At 42.9% G+C, this 21,819-nt stretch overlaps 1 long non-coding RNA gene across 1 annotated transcript in view; it reads left to right on the forward strand.

The window, feature by feature from the left end:
- Positions 1-139: 139 nt before the first annotated feature.
- LOC109188608 overlaps positions 140-21,819 on the forward strand; it is a 21,753-nt gene continuing 73 nt past the window's right edge. The window contains exons 1-2 of the long non-coding RNA XR_002055459.1: positions 140-230; positions 18,494-18,496. This is a non-coding gene — a long non-coding RNA (uncharacterized LOC109188608). The remainder of the gene's footprint in view (positions 231-18,493; positions 18,497-21,819) is intronic.

Genomic DNA, 21,819 nt, shown 5'->3' on the forward strand with positions numbered 1-21,819 from the left:
TTCAAAATCTTCGGATAGTTCTTCTTCGCTTGAGAAGCCAAGTATATGAGGAAGAGGGTAGACAGCAGTATGATGAGCAGGTTATGCCACAGCCCGTGGCAATCCATTAGCCATGAAACCACTTTCCTCCGCTGCCGCTGCCGCTGCCGTCTCCGGCAGCATCAGGGGTGGAGGAAGACGGCGGAAGCGCCGCCTCAATTGCTTCCAGCAGTCTCATAGCTCTTGGATTCGTGAGACAGAAAAGAGGATGACGTAGGTATTGAGAATTCCCGGATTCGGGAGAAAACAAGAGTTGACTGGGATATTTACGATTTTAACCTCACCGTTTTGTGAAAATGTCACTTTTGCCCCTATCCATCTTTCATTCATTTGCGCTGTGCGTGAAAGCTTTTGGCATACCGGAGTTACCACTTCCGGCCTACCCGGAGATTCTCTCCGGCATTCCAACGCCATTTCCGATCCGCGTTTAAGCTCTCTCCAGTTCACAGCATACTCTTCGATCACTGTGCTTAACAAAGGACTTGATTCTCTCGTCATTTTAATCTATCTTTGAAAAACTTAGGAATCTAGTCTAGTATAATAATCATTTTCACCCAGACGCCTTCTTCTCTCCCATCTTCTTGGCCCTCACTGCTTTGTTTTTTCTTCTGGGTCCGTATCGCCGATCACTTCTTATCTATCCAGGTTCGATTTATTCCCCTAATTTTTCATTTATATATTTATTCTATTCTATTTATTAGCTCTATGGATTATAAATCTATAACTCTCGCATCTCACTCTCTCCTTCTTGGTTTCTTCCCAATCTGCCGTTCGTTGCCTGCAGAGTATAGGCGACTGCGAACCAGAGGTTGCCGCCGCCTTCCGCATTGAACCAACGACTGTTTGCTCCACAGACCGTCGCTTTCGTCCACCGTGAACCAGCGACCGGAGCTCCACAGACCGCCGCGCAGCTGCCCCTCTTCGAATCTGCCATTTATTTTTGCTGAGAGGATAGTGTTAACTGAAGGCCGAAGTGAAGTGGAGGAAGTTAAGGTACAAGTGTTAATGGATTTGAACCTAGGTTTCACAATAGTCAAAATCAGATGCATATTTTGACTCTTGATTCGTCAAGTAAGTTTAGAATAAATTGATTTGAATCAGTTGGTGACAATTTTCATCCTTAATATGTTGGAATTGATTGAGATGAAATGAATTCGGCAAAAGGATTGCCTGGAAACTTAATTGAGATTAACTGAACCTTTTTCTTTGTCTTTTGTATTTGATTGTCCATTTACTCTTCACTGGAAATATGTGAAGTATCTTGTATGTATATATATATATATATATTTTTATACTCTTCTATATATGCCAATCTTCCATATATACATATATATATATATATATATATATATATATATATATATATATATATATATATATATATATATATATATATATTTGTATGTTTATATTTCTGTTTAAGAACAAAAAAGAAAAAGTAGGGGGTGGTGTGGCGGGGCCTGCCTAGCCCGTAGGCCAGGGGCGGGCTGGCCTGGGCCAACAAAACCTAGGCCCACCAAAGAGCGCGCTTTTTGGCCCGCCCCGCCAGCCCGTATTGACAAGCTCTATTCATCAGCGACAATGTCGCACCCATCGTCCCAGATGACCAAACTACAGTTATCACTCGTCAGCAGGTACTAGTGTCGTAATACTCATGCCTCCGTCGCGTTCCAGTCGCACTCATGGCAGTGGTTTAATGATTTTTTACTACAATACTTCATATTTGGTCATTCTTGCAACCCCAATCATTTCTTGCCAGTGTTGCAAAAATCGCGCCTAAGCGCCGATTATTCGACGCCTAGGCTCTAGGCACCGATTAATCGGCGCCTAGGCGCTGGGCGCTAGGAGGCCGCCGCGTGGAATGGCCTCGGCGGCCGGCCGGTTCGGCGGTTCGGCGAATTTTTTTATTTTATTTTTATTTTTTGAAAATGTCGGAAAAGTTTCGGAAGACATAACTTTTGACTCCGTTGTCCGATTTGGGCAATTTTTTTTTTTTCAATCCACGTATTTTTTCGAGATCTATACACAACAAACCCACTAAGATTCTTTCTCCTCAGTGTTGTGAGTTATGCAAACACTAGACAGCAAAGTAAAATCTTCTTCTATTAATTAATAGCACTGGCCTTTTGCAAATTGCAACAGATATAGATTTGGATTGTTTGGTACAAGAAGAATGCTGTAGAGTATAGTCTTCCAACGACAAGCAATGGGTTCTTTCTTTTTATATATTGAAGCGAATTAAGGGAGGAAATTTGTTTGGAAGTCTGGAAAGTGGCACGGTTGCAAAAGTCTGGTGAATTGAGCTTGAACATCAAGCAAGAATCCTTCTAGTTCTAGACAATCACATGCTGTTGAAAGTAAGTTTAATTGAAATTTGGATGGGTATTGGATTGAGTTCTTACATGGTATTGGCTTCCTTGATGTTTCCTCTATTAATCTCCATTTTATGTAGCTCAAAACCACTAGTTCCCTCTATCATTTTATTCTTTAATGAAACAGAGAAAACTGACTGTTTTGGTATAGCAAATAATAATGGCAGGAGATTTCCATGGACACCTTCTTCAACAATACAGATGACTATCACCATTACATTTACCAAAACCCAACCTACAATTTAACAGTAAGATTAGGTACCAAGAGAGAGAGAGAGAGAGAGAGAGAGAGAGAGAGAGAGAGAGATAGAGAGAACCTGAAGTGAGCACCAGGCCAGATTAAGGATGCTGACGAGCTAGAGAAATTCGTAGAGTGCGGTTATGATATGCGATCGTCCATTCAAAAACTTCGGATAGTTCTTCTTCGCTTGAGAAGCCAAGTATATGAGGAAGACAGCAGACGACAGTATGAGCAGCAGGTTATGCCACAGCCCATGGCAATCCATTAGCCATCCGTGAAACCACTTTCCTCCGCTGCCACTGCCGTCTCCGGCTGTAACACCCCGAGATTTTTCAACTTTTAAGACTTATATAATAAAGGTAAATTCTCATTAAATCCCAAAACATAACATAAAGAGTACGGGGTGCTGTGCCACACCTGAGCTAGAGAACTCAGGTGCACAGGCTTAACTAACTAATGTCCTCAATCATGTAAATGCATAAGCATGGCACACAGGCCGAAAGGGAAACTATCTACTTCGACGCTCCAAGACTCTAGCGCGCTCCAGTGTCTACTCCTCTGTGCCTGAAAGCCAAATATATCTGTTCAGCGAGAGATGCTGGTAACCCACTCCAACGCGTTGAAATACAGTACATATAGATATATACATAGATATAAGAAAAAACCATTTCGAAGCATGAAGATATATCCTAGGAGACTCTAGCTTTATAAAACAGGGCATAGACTCGACAGATAGGGATAAGCACAGCCAACAGTCATACAATTCACAAGCATAGGGAACAGACTCGACAGATAGAGATAAGCACAACCAATAGTCATAACCAAGCATATACAGTTTACTAGCATGTATCCTATGGTCACGCTTTCATAATATTCATAACATCAAGCCATCCATATCTCATCACATAGCACACTTTGATGGCGCCACAGGACCAATCGCATGCCCATACATGAGGGTCAGCGCATATAGCTCTGACATGGCCCCGCAGCACCCTGCCCGTATCGCAACACGGAGGGGTCGATCGCAACCGACCGATGAACCACAGCTCATCATAATGTTTGATCGCAACCAAACAGTGGACCGCAGCCCAAGAGTAGTCATCTGACCGCAGCCAGGAATATGAACCGCAGCTCATGTAAAACGTTTGATCGCAACCAAACGGTGGACCGCAGCCCGAGAGTGTAAATCTGACCGCAGCCAGCTTCTGAACTGCAGATCAGGAATAACCAATTTGATCGCAACCAAATTGGGGTTTCATGCACACATAACACATAGCAAACACATGCAACCCACATTGACACATTGGGAAGGGGGAGAAATCGTATAACGAAACCTATTCGTGATCATCCACATACTAAGAATACTCTTAAGGGGTTCATACTTCTTACACCTAGGCCAACGGGATACCAATCCAACTAGCATGCAATATATATATAAGACTTATTCAACCTACGAATGGTACCCGAACATCAAACTAGACATAGGCACGATGGACGGGGCCCGTTGGGACACCACGGGGGTCGGGGGAACATCAAACGGGGAAGCTGGAATCCCGAGGCGGGGGAATTTCCAGCGGGCAGCCTGTGGGTGAAGGGTCACCCGCCGGCTGCCCGCTGCCGGCGACGTTAAACCTGGCCGCGGGTAGGTGGCGGGTCCCCTACCCCCACCTAACCCCACTGACTCTTTTTCACAAATAACGTCTCAAGAACCTTTGTGGAACCTGAAACCATGCTTAGACACCTTTAAAAGCAATTGATGACAACACGTAGACAATTAACGGATCAAAAGCGAGAAACATGCGGCACCTATCCTACCATGCTTTCTAAACATAATTAACACCCAAACATGCGAATTCCCACCCAATACATTAAGAATAACACCATACGAGTTTCACGTTACACCCTAGGGCTCTAATCACAATTAAATCATCAAGAACGTAACCCATCTTTTAATATCAAGAAATATCAAGATTCATCAAGAACATTACACAATCATCAAGAAACCCTTATCATCATCAAGATTATCAAGATAAAACCATATCACCAATTATCAAGATCACATCATCAATATCATAACAATTCATCAAGACACAAGAATATAGGAGGATGCCTAAGAGAGAGAGATTATAGCTAAGAAAATAGGTTTTGTTGAGACATGGGTTACCTCTTAGCCTTAATTAATTTCCTTGGTTATGAAGGGTCTTTCTCTAAGTCTTCCTTCTTTCTTGATTTCTCCTAGGGGAATTCTTGGAGCTCCTTGTGTGGGGAGAGATTATTGTGGTGTGGGTTTTAGGTGCCTTCTATGTCCCCTACTTATAGATATAAGAGTCCTAATTAGGGCCCAAATACTATAGGCTTGCTAACTCTATTCCTTTTAGGACTAGGGGTTGGGTTTTTAGAGGTGAGGCCCACGGACTATGGTGGGCCTTTTCCTAATTAATTATTGTAATTAAATTCTTTCTTTGGATAATTGGTTAAATGATTAATTGGTTTTAGGGGTCGTAACACGGGGTGTTACACCGGCAGCATCAGGGGTGGAGGAAGACGGCGGAAGCGCCGCCACAATTGCTTCCAACAGTCTCATAGCTCTTGGATACGTTAGACAGAAAAGAGGATGACGTAGGTATTGAGAATTCTCGGATTCGGGAGAAAACAAGAGTTGACTGGGATATTTACGATTTTAACCTGACCGTTTTATGAAAATGTCACTTTTGCCCCTATCCATCTTTCATTCATTTGCGCTGTGCGTGAAAGCTTTTGGCATACCGGAGTTACCGCTTCCGGCCTTCCCGGAGATTCTCTCTGGCATTCCAACGCCATTTTCGATCAGCGTTTAAGCTCTCTCCAGTTCACAACATACTCTTCGATCACTGTGCTTAACAAAGGACTTGATTCTCTCGTCATTTTAATCTATCTTTGAAAAACTTAGGAATCTAGTCTAGTATAATAATCACTTTCACCCAGACGCCTTCTTCTCTCCCATCTTCTTGGCCCTCACTGCTTTGTTTTTTCTTCTGGGTCCGTATCGCCAATCAGTTCTTATCTATCCAGGTTCGTTTTATTCCCTAAATTTTTCTTTTATATATTTATTCTATTCTATTTATTAGCTCTATGGATTATAAATCTATAACTCTCGCATCTCACTCTTTCCTTCTTGGTTTCTTCCCGACCTGCCGTTCGTTGCCTGCAGAGTACAGGCGACCGCGAACCAGAGGCTGCCACTGCCTTCCGCAGTGAACCAACGGCTGTTTGCTACACAAATCGTCGCTTCCGTCCACCGTGAACCAGCGACCGGAGCTCCACAGACCGCCGCGCAGCTGCCCCTCTTCCAATCTGCCATTTATTTTGGCTGAGAGGATAGTGTTAACTGAAGGCCGAAGTGAAGTGGAGGAAGTTAAGGTACAAGTGTTAATGGATTTGAACCTAGGTTTCACAATAGTCAAAATCAGATGCATATTTTGAATCTTGATTCGTCAAGTAAGTTTAGGATAAATTGATTTGAATCAGTTGGTGACAATTTTCATCCTTAATATGTTGGAATTGATTGAGATGAAATGAATTCGGCAAAAGGATTGCCTGGAAACTTAATTGAGATTAACTGAACCTTTTTCTTTGTCTTTTGTATTTGATTGTCCATTTACTCTTCACTGGAAAAATGTGAAGTATCTTGTATATATTTATATATTTTTTATACTCTTCTATATATGCCAATCTGCCATATATATATATATATATATATATATATATATATATATATATATATATATATATATATATATATATATATATATATATATATATATATATATATATATATATACATTTGTATGTTTATATTTCTGTTTAAGAACAAAAAAGAAAAAGTGGGGGGTGGTGTGGCGGGGCCTGCCTAGCCCGTAGGCCAGGAGCGGGGTGGCCTGGGCCAACAAAACCTAGGCCCACCAAAGAGCGCGCTTTTTGGCCCGCCCCGCCAGCCCGTATTGACAAGCTCTATTCATCAGCGACAGTGTCGCACCCATCGTCCCAGATGACCAAACTACAGTTATCACTCGCCAGCAGGTACTAGTGTCGTAATACTCATGCCTCCGCCGCGTTCCAGTCGCACTTGTGTCTCCTTCAAACCACCGACACTCAACAACCTCGTTCCAGTCGCACTCATGCCAGTGTTGTAATACTTTTTTACTACAGTACTTCATATTTGGTCATTCTTGCAACCCCAATCATTTCTTGTCAGTGTTGAAGAAATCGAGCCAGGGCGCCGATTAATCGGCGCCTAGGCGCTAGTAGGCCGCCGCGAGGAATGGCCTCCTCCGCGGCAGGCCGATTCGGCGGTTCGGCGATTTTTTTTTTTTTTTTTTTTTGAAAATGTCAGAAATGTTTCGGAAGGCATAACTTTTGACTCGGTTTTCCGATTTGGGCAATTTTTTTTTTCAATCCGCGTATTTTTTCGAGATCTATACACCGCAAACCCACTAAGATTCTTTCTCCTCAGTGTTGTGAGTTGTGCAACCACTAGATAGCAAAGTAAATTCTTCTTCTATTAATTAATAGCACTGGCCTTTTGCAAATTGCAACAGATATAGATTTGGATTGTTTGGTACAAGAAGAATGCTGTAGAGTATAGTCTTCCAATGACAAGCAATGGGTTCTTTCTTTTTATAAATTGAAGCGAACTAAGGGAGGAAATTTGTTTGGAAGTCTGGAAAGTGGCACGGTTGTAAAAGTCTGGTGAATTGAGCTTGAACATCAAGCAAGAATCCTTCTAGTTCTAGACAAACACATGCTGTTGAAAGTAAGTTTAATTGAAATTTTGATGGGTATTGGATTGAGTTCTTCCATGGTATTGGCTTCCTTGATGTTTCCTCTATTAATCTCCATTTTATGTAGTTCAAAACCACTAGTTCCCTCTATAATTTTATTCTTTAATGAAACAGAGAAAACTGACTGTTTTGGTGTAGCGAATAATAATGGCAGGAGATTTCCATGGACACCGTCTTCAACAATACTGATGACTATCACCATTACATTTACCAAAACCCAACCTACAATATAACAGTAAGATTAGGTACCAAAAGAGAGAGAGAGAGAGAGAGAACCTGAAGTGAGCACCAGGCCAGATTAAGGATGCTGACGAGCCAGAGAAATCCGTAAAGTGCAGTTATGATATGCGATCGTCCGTTCAAAATCTTCGGATAGTTCTTCTTTGCTTGAGAAGCCAAGTATATGAGGAAGAGAGCAGATGGCAGTATGAGCAGCAGGTTATGCCACAGCCCGTGGCAATCCATTAGCCATCCGTGAAACCACTTTCCTCCGCTGCCGCTGCCGTCTCCGGCAGCATCAGGGGTGGAGGAAGACGGCGGAAACGCCACCACAGTTGCTTCCAACAGTCTCATAGCTCTTGGATTCGTGAGACAGAAAAGAGGATGACGTAGGTATTGAGAATTTCCGGATTCGGGAGAAAACAAGAGTTGACTGGGATATTTACGATTTTAACCTCACCGTTTTGTGAAAATGTCACTTTTTCCCCTATCCATCTTTCATTCATTTGCGATGTGCGTGAAAGCTTTTGGCATACCAGAGTTACCACTTCCGGCCTTCCCGGAGATTCTCTCCGGCATTCAATCGCCATTTTTGATCCGCGTTTAAGCTCTCTCCAGTTCACAACATACTCTTCGATCACTGTGCTTAACAAAGGACTTGATTCTCTCGTCATTTTAATCTATCTTTTAAAAACTTAGGAATCTAGTCTAGTATAATAATCACCTTCACCGAGACGCCTTCTTTTCTCCCATCTTCTTGGCCCTCACTGCTTTGTTTTTTCTTCTGGGTCCGTATCGCCGATCACTTCTTATCTATCCAGGTTCGTTTTATTCCCCTAATTTTTTTCATATATTTATTTTATTCTATTTATTAGCTCTATGGATTATAAATCTATAACTCTCGCATTGTAACACCCCGTGTTACGACCCCTAAAACCGATTAATCATTTAACCACTTGCCAAAAGAAAGAATTAAATTACAATAATTAACTAGGAAAAGGCCCACCATAGCCCCTGGGCCCTCACCCCTAAAACCCAACCCCTAGCCCTAAAAGGATTAGAATTAGCAAGCCTATAATATTAGTTCCTAATTAGGACTCCTAGTTATATAAATAGGGGACTTAAGAGGCACCTAGAACCCCCCACCACCATAATCTCTCACCACACCAAGAATTCCAAGAATTCCCCTTGGAGAAATCAAGAAAGAAGAAAGATTAAAGAAAAACCCTTCATAGCCAAGGAATTAATTAAGGCTAAGAGGTAACCCATGTCTCAACAAAACCTATTTTCATAGCTATGATTCCCCCCTTAGGCTTTCCCCATATTCTTGTGTATTGATGATTCGTTATATTGATCTTGATGATTGGTGTTATGATTTCATGGGTGAACTTGATAATCTTGATAATGAAAAGAGATTCTTGATGATTGTGTGATTCTTGATGAAACATAGATTCTTGATGATTATGTGCTATTCTTGATTGTTCTTGATGTTAAAAGATGAATTACGTTCTTGTTAAATGGATTATGTCTAGAGCCCTAGGTTGTATCGTGAAACTTGCACGGAGTTATTCTTGATGTATTGGGTGGGAATTCGCATGTTTGGGTGTTAATTATGTTTAGAAAAGCATGATAGGATATGTGCCGTATATTTCTTGCTTTTGATTAGTTAATTGTCTACGTGTTGTTATCAATTGTGCTTAAAAGTGTCTAAGCATGGTTTCGGGTTCCACAAAGGTTCCCGGGGCGTTTTTGTGATGAAAGAGTCAGTGGGGGTTAGGTGGGGGTAGGGGACCCGCCACCTACCCGCAGCCCATTTGGGCAACGCCGGCAGCGGGCAGCTGCCCGCCGGGCACCCGCTGCCCGGAGTCACGCCACCGGCGGGCAGCCGGCGGGTGAACCCTCACCCACCGGCTACCCGCTGGAAAATACCCTACCTCGGGTTTCCGGCTTCCCTGTTTGATGTTCCCCTGACCCCCGTGGCGTCCCAACGGACTCCGCCCATCGTGCCTATGTCTAGTTTGATGTTCGGGTACCATTCGTAGATTGAATAAGTCTTATATATATATTGCATGCTAGTAAATCGGTATCCCGTTGACCTAGGTATGAGAAGTATGAACCCCTTAGGATTATTCTTAGTATGTGGATGACCACGCATAGGTTTCGTTATACGATTTCTTCCCCCTTCCCAATGTGCTAATGTGAGCTGCATGTACTTGCTATGTGTTATGTGTGCATGTTACCCCAATTTGGTTGCGATCAAATTGGTTATACGGGCAGTTGGATGGGTTGAGAACCATACTGACTGTTAACCAGGCCGGTTGCGATCGGTCAGGTATATAAATATTATATAGGGCTGCGGTCCACTGTTTGGTTGCGATCAAACGTTCTATATGAGCTGCGGTTTATTTTCCTGGCTGCGGTCAGATGACATACTCTTGGGCTGCGGTCTACTGTTCGGTTGCGATCAGACTATGATGAGCTGCGGTTCATCGGTCGGTTGCGATCGACCCCTCCGTGTTGCGATACGGGGCAGGGTGCTGCGGGGCCGTGTCAGAGCTATATGCGCTTACCCTCATGTATGGGCATGCGATTGGTCCTGTGGCGCCAACAAAGTGTGCTATGTGATGAGATATGGATGAGTTGTTGTTATGAGTGTCTCGGGAGGTGACTTTGGGATTTATGCCGAGAATCGTATATGTTGGGTTATGGATATTAACTGTGCTTATCTTTATCTGCCTTGCCTGTTTCCCTATGCTTGTGAATTGTTTATGCTTGATTAGGTCCGTTGACTGTGCTAAGCCCTATCTGTTGAGTCTATTCCCTGTTTTGAAAGCTAGAGTCTCTTAGGATATATCTTCATGCTTCGAAATGGTTTTTTGTATAACTATGTATATATCTATGTGTATTGTATTTCAACGCGTTGGAGTGGGTTACCAGCATCTCTCGCTGAACAGATATATTTGGCTTTCAGGCACAGAAGAGTAGACACTGGAGCGCGCTAGAATCGTGGAGCATAGAAGTAGATAGTTTTCCTTTCGGCCTGCGTGCCATGTTATGCATTCTCTTTACTAAGGATATTAGTTAGTTAGCCTGTGCACCTGAGTTCTCCAGCTCAGGTGTGGCATAACACCTCGTACTCTTTGTATCGTATTTTGGGATTTAATGAGATTCTACCTTTATTATATAAGTTTTAAAAGTCTTGAAAATCTAGGGTGTTACAGTTGGTATCAGAGCCTAAGTTTGACCCTAGGAGAAGACTCTTAAGACCGAACTTTAGGACATCAGGCTTGAACTCTAGGTATTTAGGAACATAGGACTCAGAAATCTTAGGACGCGCGGTGAGATTGTGAAACCTACACACAACCTCCCCTCACTTTATTCCTCCCTCATCTGAAGAAAACTTTCCCCCGCTTAACGTGTCAAAAGAGGGACACCAAGCCCCAATTTAATGTCCTTATAAACATTGACCCAGGAAGACGACAGCATGGCACCCAACAGAAGACAATCAAGAACTCCAGAACCCACCGCACACGACCCCCTAACCCAAACACTACAACAACTAACGCAAGTCGCCCAAGCACTAAGCGACGTAGCTCTCCGCAACAACAGGCCCCCACCACCGCCATCGAACGCGAACTCAGACATTGCCCGACAAGTCTCAAACCATCGACCGCCCACGTTCTCAGGAGAAGAGGACCCCGTAATCCTGGAAGAATGGATCCGGACCCTCGACAAAATTCTCGGGCTAGTAGAATGCCCAGAAGAACGTCGCGTGGAGATAGCCTCGTTATACTTCGGACACGAGGCCGATCTTTGGTGGATCCACGAGGGTCCCACTTACCAACAAGAACCGGGGTTCAACTGGGAAAACCTCAAAACGCGACTACGAGAGTGATTCTATCCAACACACGTAAAAACATCCATGTATGAGGAGTTTCTCCATTTGAAACAAGGGACAGCTACCGTCGTGGAATACCACAAACGATTCCTTGAACTAGCACGCTTCGCACCAGAACTAGTCCCCACCGAGGAATCCAAAATAGAGAGGTTCGTATCGGGCCTCAACTTTGAAGCCCGAAAAGCACTGGTGGTAAGCAGACCTCGGACTCTCAACGAGGCTTACTCCAGTGCCGCTAACCTCTACCGAATCCAACTACTCCAACGCAGGGTTCAGGAACAAATACGAAAGAGGAACACCGGAGGGGGGGCACCACCGGTAAAAAGGGCAAGAAACGACACCAACACAAGACCGAGTAACCTGACCAACCAAAGGCCACCCCTGGGAAACAACGACACTAGCGCCAGAAGCTTTCCTTGCCCGAAATGCAATAAGAATGGTGTAGAGTATAGTATTCCAGCGACAAGCAATGGGTTCTTTCTTTTTATAGATTGAAGCAAACTAAGGGAGGAAATTTGTTTGGATGTCTGGAAAGTGGCACGGTTGTAAACGTCTGGTCAATTGAGCTTGAACATCAAGCAAGAATCCTTCTAGTTCTAGACAAACACATGCTGTTGAAAGTAAGTTTAATTGAAATTTGGATGGGTATTGGATTGAGTTCTTCCATGGTATTGGCTTCCTTGATGTTTCCTCTATAAATCTCCATTTTATGTAGCTCAAAACCACTAGTTCCCTCTATCATTTTATTCTTTAATGAAACAGAGAAAACTGACTGTTTTGGTGTAGAAAATAATAATGGCAGGAGATTTCCATGGACACCTTCTTCAACAATACAGATGACTATCACCATTAAATTTACCAAAACCCAACCTACAATATAACAGTAATATTTGGTACCAAAAGAGAGAGAGAGAAAAAGAGAACCTGAAGTGAGCACCAAGCCAGATTAAGGATGCAAACGAGCCAGAGAAATCCGTAAAGTGCAGTTATGATATGCGATCGTCCGTTCAAAATCTTCGGATAGTTCTTCTTTGCTTGAGAAGCCAAGTATATGAGGAAGAGAGCAGATGGCAGTATGAGCAGCAGGTTATGCCACAGCCCTTGGCAATCCATTAGCCATCCGTGAAACCACTTTCCTCCGCTGCCGCTGCCGTCTCCGGCAGCATCAGGGGTGGAGGAAGGCGGCGGAAGCGTCGCCACAATTGCTTCCAGCAGTCTCATAGCTCTTGGATTCGTGAGATAGAAAAGAGGATGACGTAGGTATTGAGAATTCCCGGATTCGGGATAAAACAAGAGATGACTGGGATATTTACGATTTTAACCTCACCGCTATGTGAAAATGTCACTTTTGCCCCTATCCATCTTTCATTCATTTGCGCTGTGCGTGAAAGCTTTTGGCATACCGGAGTTACCGCTTCCGGCCTTCCCGGAGATTCTCTCCGGCATTCCAATGCCATTTCCGATCCGCGTTTAAGCTCTCTCCAGTTCACAACATACTCTTCGATCACTGTGCTTAACAAAGGACTTGATTCTCTCGTCATTTTAATCTATCTTTGAAAAACTTAGGAATCTAGTCTAGTATAATAATCACTTTCATCCAGACGCCTTCTTCTCTCCCATCTTCTTGGCCCTCACTGCTTTGTTTTTTCTTCTGGGTCCGTATCGCCGATCACTTCTTATCTATCCAAGTTAGTTTTATTCCCCTAATTTTTCTTTTATATATTTATTCTATTCTATTTATTAGCTCTATGGATTATAAATCTATAACTCTCGCATCTCAATCTCTCCTTTTTGGTTTCTTACCAATCTGCCATTCGTTGCATGTAGAGTACAGGCGACCGCGAACTAGAGGTCGCCGCCGGCTTCCGCATTCAACCAACGACTGTTTGCTCCACAGACCGTTGCTTCCGTCCACCGTGAACCAGCGACCGGAGCTCCATAGACCGTCGCGCATCTGCCCCTCTTCCAATCTGCCATTTATTTTGGCTGAGAGGATAGTGTTAACTGAAGGCCGAAGTGAAGTGGAGGAAGTTAAGGTACAAGTGTTAATGGATTTGAACCTAGGTTTTACAATAGTCAAAATCAGATGCATATTTTGACTCTTGATTCGTCAAGTAAGTTTAGGATAAATTGATTTGAATCAGTTGGTGACAATTTTCATCCTTAATATGTTGGAATTGATTGAGATGAAATGAATTCGGCAAAAGGATTGCCTGGAAACTTAATTGAGATGAACTGAACCTTTTTCTTTGTCTTTTGTATTTGATTGTCCATTTACTCTTCACTGGAAATATGTGAAGTATCTTGTATGTATATATATATATTTTTTATACTCTTCTATATATGCCAATCTGCCATATATATATATATATACATACATATATATACATACATACATATATATATATATATATATATATATATATATATATATATATATATATATATATATATATATATATATATATATATTTGTATGTTTATATTTCTGTTTAAGAACAAAAAAGAAAAAGTAGGGGGTGGTGTGGCGGGGCCTGCCTAGCCCGTAGGCCAGGGGCGGGGTGGCCTGGGCCAACAAAACCTAGGCCCACCAAAGAGCGCGCTTTTTGGCCCGCCCCGCCAGCCCGTATTGACAAGCTCTATTCATCAGCGACAATGTCGCACCCATCGTCCCAGATGACCAAACTACAGTTATCACTCGTCAGCAGGTACTAGTGTCGTAATACTCATGCCTCCGTCGCGTTCCAGGTACTAGTGTCGTAATATATATATATATATATATATATATATATATATATATATATATATATATATATATATATATATATATATATATATATATTTGTATGTTTATATTTCTGTTTAAGAACAAAAAAGAAAAAGTAGGGGTTGGTGTGGCGGGGCCTGCCTAGCCCTTAGGCCAGGGGCGGGGTGGCCTGGGCCAACAAAACCTAGGCCCACCAAAGAGCGCGCTTTTTGGCCCGCCCCGCCAGCCCGTATTGGCAAGCTCTATTCATCAGCAACAATGTCGCACCCATCGTCCCAGATGACCAAACTACAGTTATCACTCGTCAGCAGGTACTAGTGTCATAATACTCATGTCTCCGTCGCGTTCCAGTCGCACTTGTGTCTCCTTCAAACCACCGACACACAACAACCTCGTTCCAGTCGCATTCATGCCAGTGGTTTAATGACTTTTTAATACAAATCTTCATATTTGGTCATTCTTGCAACCCCAATCATTTTTTGCCAGTGTTGCAAGAATCGCGCCTAGGCGCCGACTAGGCGTTAGGAGGCCGCCGCGAGGAATGGCCTCGGTGGCCTCCTCCGCGGCCGGCCGCCTAGCCGGTCGGCTAGGTGACCGCCTAACCGGCCAGTTCTTCGGTTCGGCGATTTTTTTTTTTTTTTAGAAAATGTAGGAAAAGTTTCGGAAGGCATAACTTTTTCCTCGGTTGTCCGATTTTGGCAATTTTTTTTTTCAATCCGCGTATTTTTTCGAGATCTATACACCGCAAACCCACTAAGATTCTTTCTCCTCAGTGTTGTGAGTTGTGCAAACACTAGACTGCAAAGTAAAATCATCTTCTACTAATTAATAGCACTGGCCTTTTGCAAATTGCAACAGATATAGATTTGGATTGTTTGGTACAAGAAGAATGCTGTAGATTATAGTCTTCCAACGACAAGCAATGGGTTCTTTCTTTTTGTAGATTGAAGTGAACTAAGGGAGGAAATTTGTTTGGAAGTCTGGAAAGTGGCACGGTTGCAAAAGTCTGGTGAATTGAGATTGAACATCAAGCAATAATCCTTCTAGTTCTAGACAAACACATGCTGTTGAATGTAAGTTTAATTGAAATTTGGATGGGTATTGGATTGAGTTCTTCAATGGTATTGGCTTCCTTGATGTTTCCTCTATTAATCTCCATTTTATGTAGCTCAAAACCACTAGTTCCCTCTATCATTTTATTCTTTAATGAAACAGAGAAAACTGATTGTTTTGGTGTAGCAAATAATAATGGCAGGAGATTTCCATGGACACCTTCTTCAACAATACAGATGACTATCACCATTACATTTACCAAAACCCAACCTACAATATAACAGTAAGATTAGGTACCAAAAGTGTAACACCCCATGTTACGACCCCTAAAACCAATTAATCACTTAACCAATTATCCAAAGAAAGAATTAAATTACAATAATTAATTAGGAAAAGGCCCACCATAGTCCGTGGGCCCTCATCTCTAAAAACCCAACCCCTAGTGTAACACCCCAGATTTTTAAGACTTTTTAAACTTATAATAAAGGTAGAATCTCATTAAATCCCAAGAAATAAATACAAGCGTATGGGGTGCTATGCCACACCTGGGCTAGAGAACCCAAGCGTAATTACGTAACCGTGGCACGCAGGGCAAAAAGGAAAACTATCTACTTCTATATTCCAAGTTCTAGCGCGCTCCAGTGACTTAATCTTCGGTGCCTGAAAGCCAAATATATCTGTTCAGCGAGAGATGCTGGTAACCCACTCCAACGCGTTGAAATACAATACATATAGAGATATATATAGATATACGAAAACCATTTTGAGCATGAAGATATATCCTACGAACTCTAGCTTTAAAACCGGGAATGACTCGACAGATAAGGCCAGACACAAGCAACAGTTATAACGAGCATATGCAATTCACAACAGATAAGGTAGATAAGGCAAGGCATAACAGTGATCATAACCCAACATGAACAATCCCCAATATAAATCCCATAGTCACATCCCCCCAAGACACTCATGATCACCACTCATCCATATCATAACACATAGCACACTTTGTTGGCGCCACGGGACCAATCGCATGCCCATACATGAGGGTCAGCGCATATAGCTCTGACACGGCCCCGCAGCACCCTGCCCCGTATCGCAACACGGAGGGGTCGATCGCAACCGACCGATGAACCGCAGCTCATCATAGTGTTTGATCGCAACCAAACAGTGGACCGCAGCCCAAGAGAATGTCATCTGACCGCAGCCAGGAAAAAGGACGAACCGCAGCTCGTATAGAAACGTTTGATCGCAACCAAACGGTGGACCGCAGCCCAAGAGTATCAATCTGACCGCAGCCAGCTTCAGAACCGCAGCTCAGGATAACCAATCCGATCGCAACCGAATTGGGGTAACACACACATAACACATAGCAAGCACATGCAACCCACATTACACATTAGGAAGGGGGAGAAAGCGTATAACAAAACCTATGCGTGATCCATCACTTACTAAGAATAGTCCTAAGGGGTTCATACTTTTTCCACCTAGGTCAACGGGATACCAATTCAACTAGCATGCAATATAACAGACTCATAAACCTACGAACGGTACCCGAAACATCAAACTAGACATAGGCACGATAAACGGAGTCCGTTGGGACACCACGGGGAACGGGGAACATCAAACGGGGAAGCCGGGATCCCAAGTTGGGGGAATTTCCAGCGGGTAGCCGGTGGGTGGGGGGGCCACCCGCCGGCTGCCCGCCGGACTCACTGTTCCGGGCAGCGGGTCACCGGCGGGCAGCTGCCCGCCCGCCGGCTGCCCGCTGCCGGATATACTATTTCCGGCCGTGGGTAGGTGGCGGGTCCCCACCCCCCACCTACCCCCCACTGACTCTTATCACATAATTTCGCCCCGGGAACCGTTATGGAACCCGAAACCATGCTTAGACACTTTACAACGCAATTAACGACAACACGTAGACAATTAACGGATCAAATACGAGAAACCAACGGCACATAACCTATCATGCTTTTCTAAACATAATCAACACCCAAACATGCGATTTCCCCACCCGATAAACCAAGAATAATATCATACGATACAACCTAGGGTTCTAATCACTTTTATATCAACAAGAATACGGTTCGTCTTCTAATTACAAGATTCGGTAAGAATAACGCATAAGCATCAAGAACAACACACAATTATCAAGAACATCACATAATCATCAAGAATTCCAAATAATCATCAAGATCCCCATGTAAGCATCAAGAACACCATAATGATCAAGAATCTCCCAACATCAAGATTATCAAGATTCCTCATGGAATCATTATATCAATCATTAATAATAATCATCACCAATCATTAATACACAATAATATGGGGAAACCCTAAGGGGGAATCTTAACTATGAAAATAGGTTTTGTTGAGACATGGGTTACCTCTTAGCCTTAATTAATTCCTTGGCTATGAAGGATCTTTCTTTAAGCTTCCTTGCTTTCTTGATTTCTCCTAAGGGGATTCTTGGAGCTCTTTTGGGGTGGTGGGGCGTTAGACTTGTGGGAGGAGTTCTTTGTGCTTCCTAAGTTCCCTATTTATAGATCTAGGGATCTTATTTAGGGTCTAATCCTATTGGGATTAGGGGTTGGGTTTATATAGGAGGGCCCATGGGCTACGGTGGGCCTTTTTCCCTAATTAATCATTATAATTTATTCTTTCTCTTGGGCTATTATTTAATTAATTAATTGGTTTTAGGATTCGTAACACGGGGTGTTACACTCTCCCCCCCTTAACAGGAAGCTTCGTCCCTGAAGCTTGGCCCTTGGTGAAAAAGGTTTTCTCTTAGTTACCTGGAGTGAACAGTTCGGGATACCGCTCCTTCATCGTGTCCTTAAGTTCCCATGTTGCTTCCTCGGTCCCATGGTTGGTCCAGAGGACTTTCACCATTTCTGTGACTCGGTTCCGGGTATTTCTTGTCTTGGTGTCCAGGATTCTTACGGGTTTCTCTTCGTATACTAGTGACTCGTCGAGGTCTATGGTCTCGTGTTGGAGTACGTGGCTTGGATCGTGTATGTATTTCTTTAGCTGAGATACGTGGAACACGTTGTGTACTCGTTCTAGTTCGATGGGTAAGGCGAGGCGGTAGGCCAAGTCCCCGATTTTCTCCACGATTTCGTAAGGACCGATGAACCGGGGGCTGAGTTTTCCTTTTCTTCCGAACCTCATTACTCATCGTGTGGGCGAGATCCTTAGCCAGACCTCTTCCCCGAGGTTGAATTTCGGCTTGTTTCCTCTTTAGGTCGACGTAAGACTTCTGGCGGTCTTGGGCGGCCTTCATCCTTTCCTGGATGTGTTTGACTTTAGCTATGGTGTCTTGTAGGTATTGGGGGCCCAGTGTTACCGGGTTGACCATATTTTCCCAACATAATGGGGTTCTACATTTCTGACCATACAGTGCTTCGTAGGGCGCCATGCGAATGCTCGCGTGGTAGCTGTTGTTGTATGAGAACTCGATGAGGTCTAGGTGTTCTTCCCACGTCCCTCGGAAGTCTAGTGTGCAGGCTCTTAGCATGTCCTCGAGGGTTTGGATGGTTCTCTCGGTTTGGCCGTCTGTGGTGGGGTGAAAGGCTGTGCTTAGTTTTAGGTGCGTTCCCAATGCTGATTGTAGTGATTTCCAGAATTGTGAGAGGAATCTGGAATCTCTATCGGACACAATGTTTCGGGGGACTCCGTGGTATTTCACCACTCGGTTTATGTAGGCTTGGGCTAGTTGCGTCATTGTCCAAGTTTCCTTCATGGCAATGAATCGTGCTGTTTTGGTCAGCCGATCCACTAGGCTTGGTTTGATGTTACGAATGTTATAAAAGCGTGACCATAGGATACATGCTAGTAAACCGTATATGCTTGGTTATGACTATTGCCTGTGCTTATCTCTATCTGTCGAGTCTGTTCCCTATGCTTGTGAATTATATGACTGTTGACTGTGCTTATCCCTATCTGTCGAGTCTATTCCCTGTTTTAAAAGCTAGAGTCACTTAGGATATATCTTCATGCTTCGAAATGGTTTTTCTTATATCTATATATATGCCTATACGTATTGTATTTCAACGCGTTGGAGTGGGTTACCAGCATCTCTCGCTGAACAGATATATTTGGCTTTCAGGCACAGAGGAATAGACGCTGGAGCGCGCTAGAGTCTTGGAGCGTAGAAGTAGATAGTTTCCCTTTCGGCCTGCGTGCCACGGTTATGCATTTACATTATTAGTTAGTTAGCCTGTGCACCTGAGTTCTCTAGCTCAGGTGTGGCATAGCACCCCGTACTCTTTATATTATGTTTTGGGATTTAATGAGAATTTACCTTTATTATATAAGTCTTAAAAGTTGAAAAATTTCTTGGTGTTACAGTTGGTATCAGAGCCTAAGTTTGACCCTAGGATAAGACTCTTAAGACTAGATTTTAAAGACAATAGGCTTGGACTCTAAGTATTCAGGAACATGGGACTCAGGAACCTTAGGACGCGCGGTGAGACTGTGAAACCTACACATAACCCTCCCTCACTTGTTTAAAGAAACTCCCCCTCCGCTTATCACATCAAGGTAAGGATACAAAATAACATCGACCCATGAACACAAGGATGGCTCAAAAAAGGAAACAGGTAGGAACACCGAACCAGCGACCGGAGCTCCACAGACCGCTGCGCAGCTGCCCCTCTTCCAATCTGCCATTTATTTTGGCTGAGAGGATAGTGTTAACTGAAGGCCGAAGTGAAGTGGAGGAAATTAAGGTACAAGTGTTAATGGATTTGAACCTAGGTTTTACAATAGTCAAAATCAGATGCATATTTTGACTCTTGATTCGTCAAGTAAGTTTAGGATAAATTGATTTGAATCAGTTGGTGACAATTTTCATCCTTAATATGTTGGAATTGATTGAGATGAAATGAATTCGGCAAAAGGATTGCCTGGAAACTTAATTGAGATGAACTGAACCTTTTTCTTTGTCTTTTGTATTTGATTGTCCATTTACTCTTCACTGGAAATATGTGAAGTATCTTGTATGTATATATATATATTTTTTATACTCTTCTATATATGCCAATCTGCCATATATATATATATATACATACATATATATACATACATACATATATATATATATATATATATATATATATATATATATATATATATATATATATATATATATATATATATATATATATATATATATATATGTATATGTATATGTATTTGTATGTTTATATTTTTGTTTAAGAACAAAAAAGAAAAAGTAGGGGGTGGTGTGGCGGGGCCTGCCTAGCCCGTAGGCCAGGGGCGGGGTGGCCTGGGCCAACAAAACCTAGGCCCACCAAAGAGCGCGCTTTTTGGCCTGCCCCGCCAGCCCGTATTGACAAGCTCTATTCGTCAGCGACAGTGTCGCACCCATCGTCCCAGATGACCAAACTACAGTTATCACTCGTCAGCAGGTACTATTGTCGTAATACACATGCCTCCGTCGCGTTCCATTCGCACTTGTGTCTCCTTCAAACCACCGACACCTAACAACCTCGTTCTAGTCGCACTCATGCCAGTGGTTTAATGATTTTTTACTACAATACTTCATATTTGGTCATTCTTGCAACCCCAATCATTTCTTGTCAGTGTCGCAGAAATCGTGCCAGGGCGCCGATTAATCGGCTCCTAGGCGCTAGGCGCTAGGAGGCCGCCGCGAGGAATGTCCTCGACGGCCTCCTCCGCGGCCGGCCGGTTCGGCGATTTTTTTTTTTTTTTTGAAAATGTAGGAAAAGTTTCGGAAGGCATAACGTTTGACTCGGTTGTCTGATTTGGGCAATTTTTTTTTTTTCAATCCGCGTATATTTTCCAGATCTATACACCGCAAACCCACTAAGATTCTTTCTCCTCAGTGTTGTGAGTTGTGCAAACACTAGACAACAAAGTAAAATCTTCTTCTATTAATTAATAGCACTGTCCTTTTTCAAATTGCAATAGATATAGATTTGGATTGTTTGGTACAAGAAGAATGCTGTAAAGTATAGTCTTCCAACGACAAGCAATGGGTTCTTTCTTTTTATAGATTGAAGCGAACTAAGGGAGGAAATTTGTTTGGAAGTCTGGAAAGTGGCACGGCTACAAAAGTGTGGTGAATTGAGCTTGAACATCAAGCAAGAATCCTTCTAGTTCTAGACAATCACATGCTGTTGAAAGTAAGTTTAATTGAAATTTGGATGTGTATTGGATTGAGTTCTTCCATGGTATTGGCTTCCTTGATTCCTCTATTAATCTCCATTTTATGTAGCTCAAAACCACTAGTTCCCTCTATCATTTTATTTTTTAATGAAACAGAGAAAACTGACTGTTTTGGTGTAGCAAATAATAATGGCAGGAGATTTCCATGGACACCTTCTTCAACAATACAGATGACTATCACCATTACATTTACCAAA

This window comes from Ipomoea nil, unplaced genomic scaffold, assembly GCF_001879475.1.
Source record: "Ipomoea nil cultivar Tokyo-kokei standard unplaced genomic scaffold, Asagao_1.1 scaffold1447, whole genome shotgun sequence".
NCBI lineage: Eukaryota > Viridiplantae > Streptophyta > Magnoliopsida > Solanales > Convolvulaceae > Ipomoea > Ipomoea nil.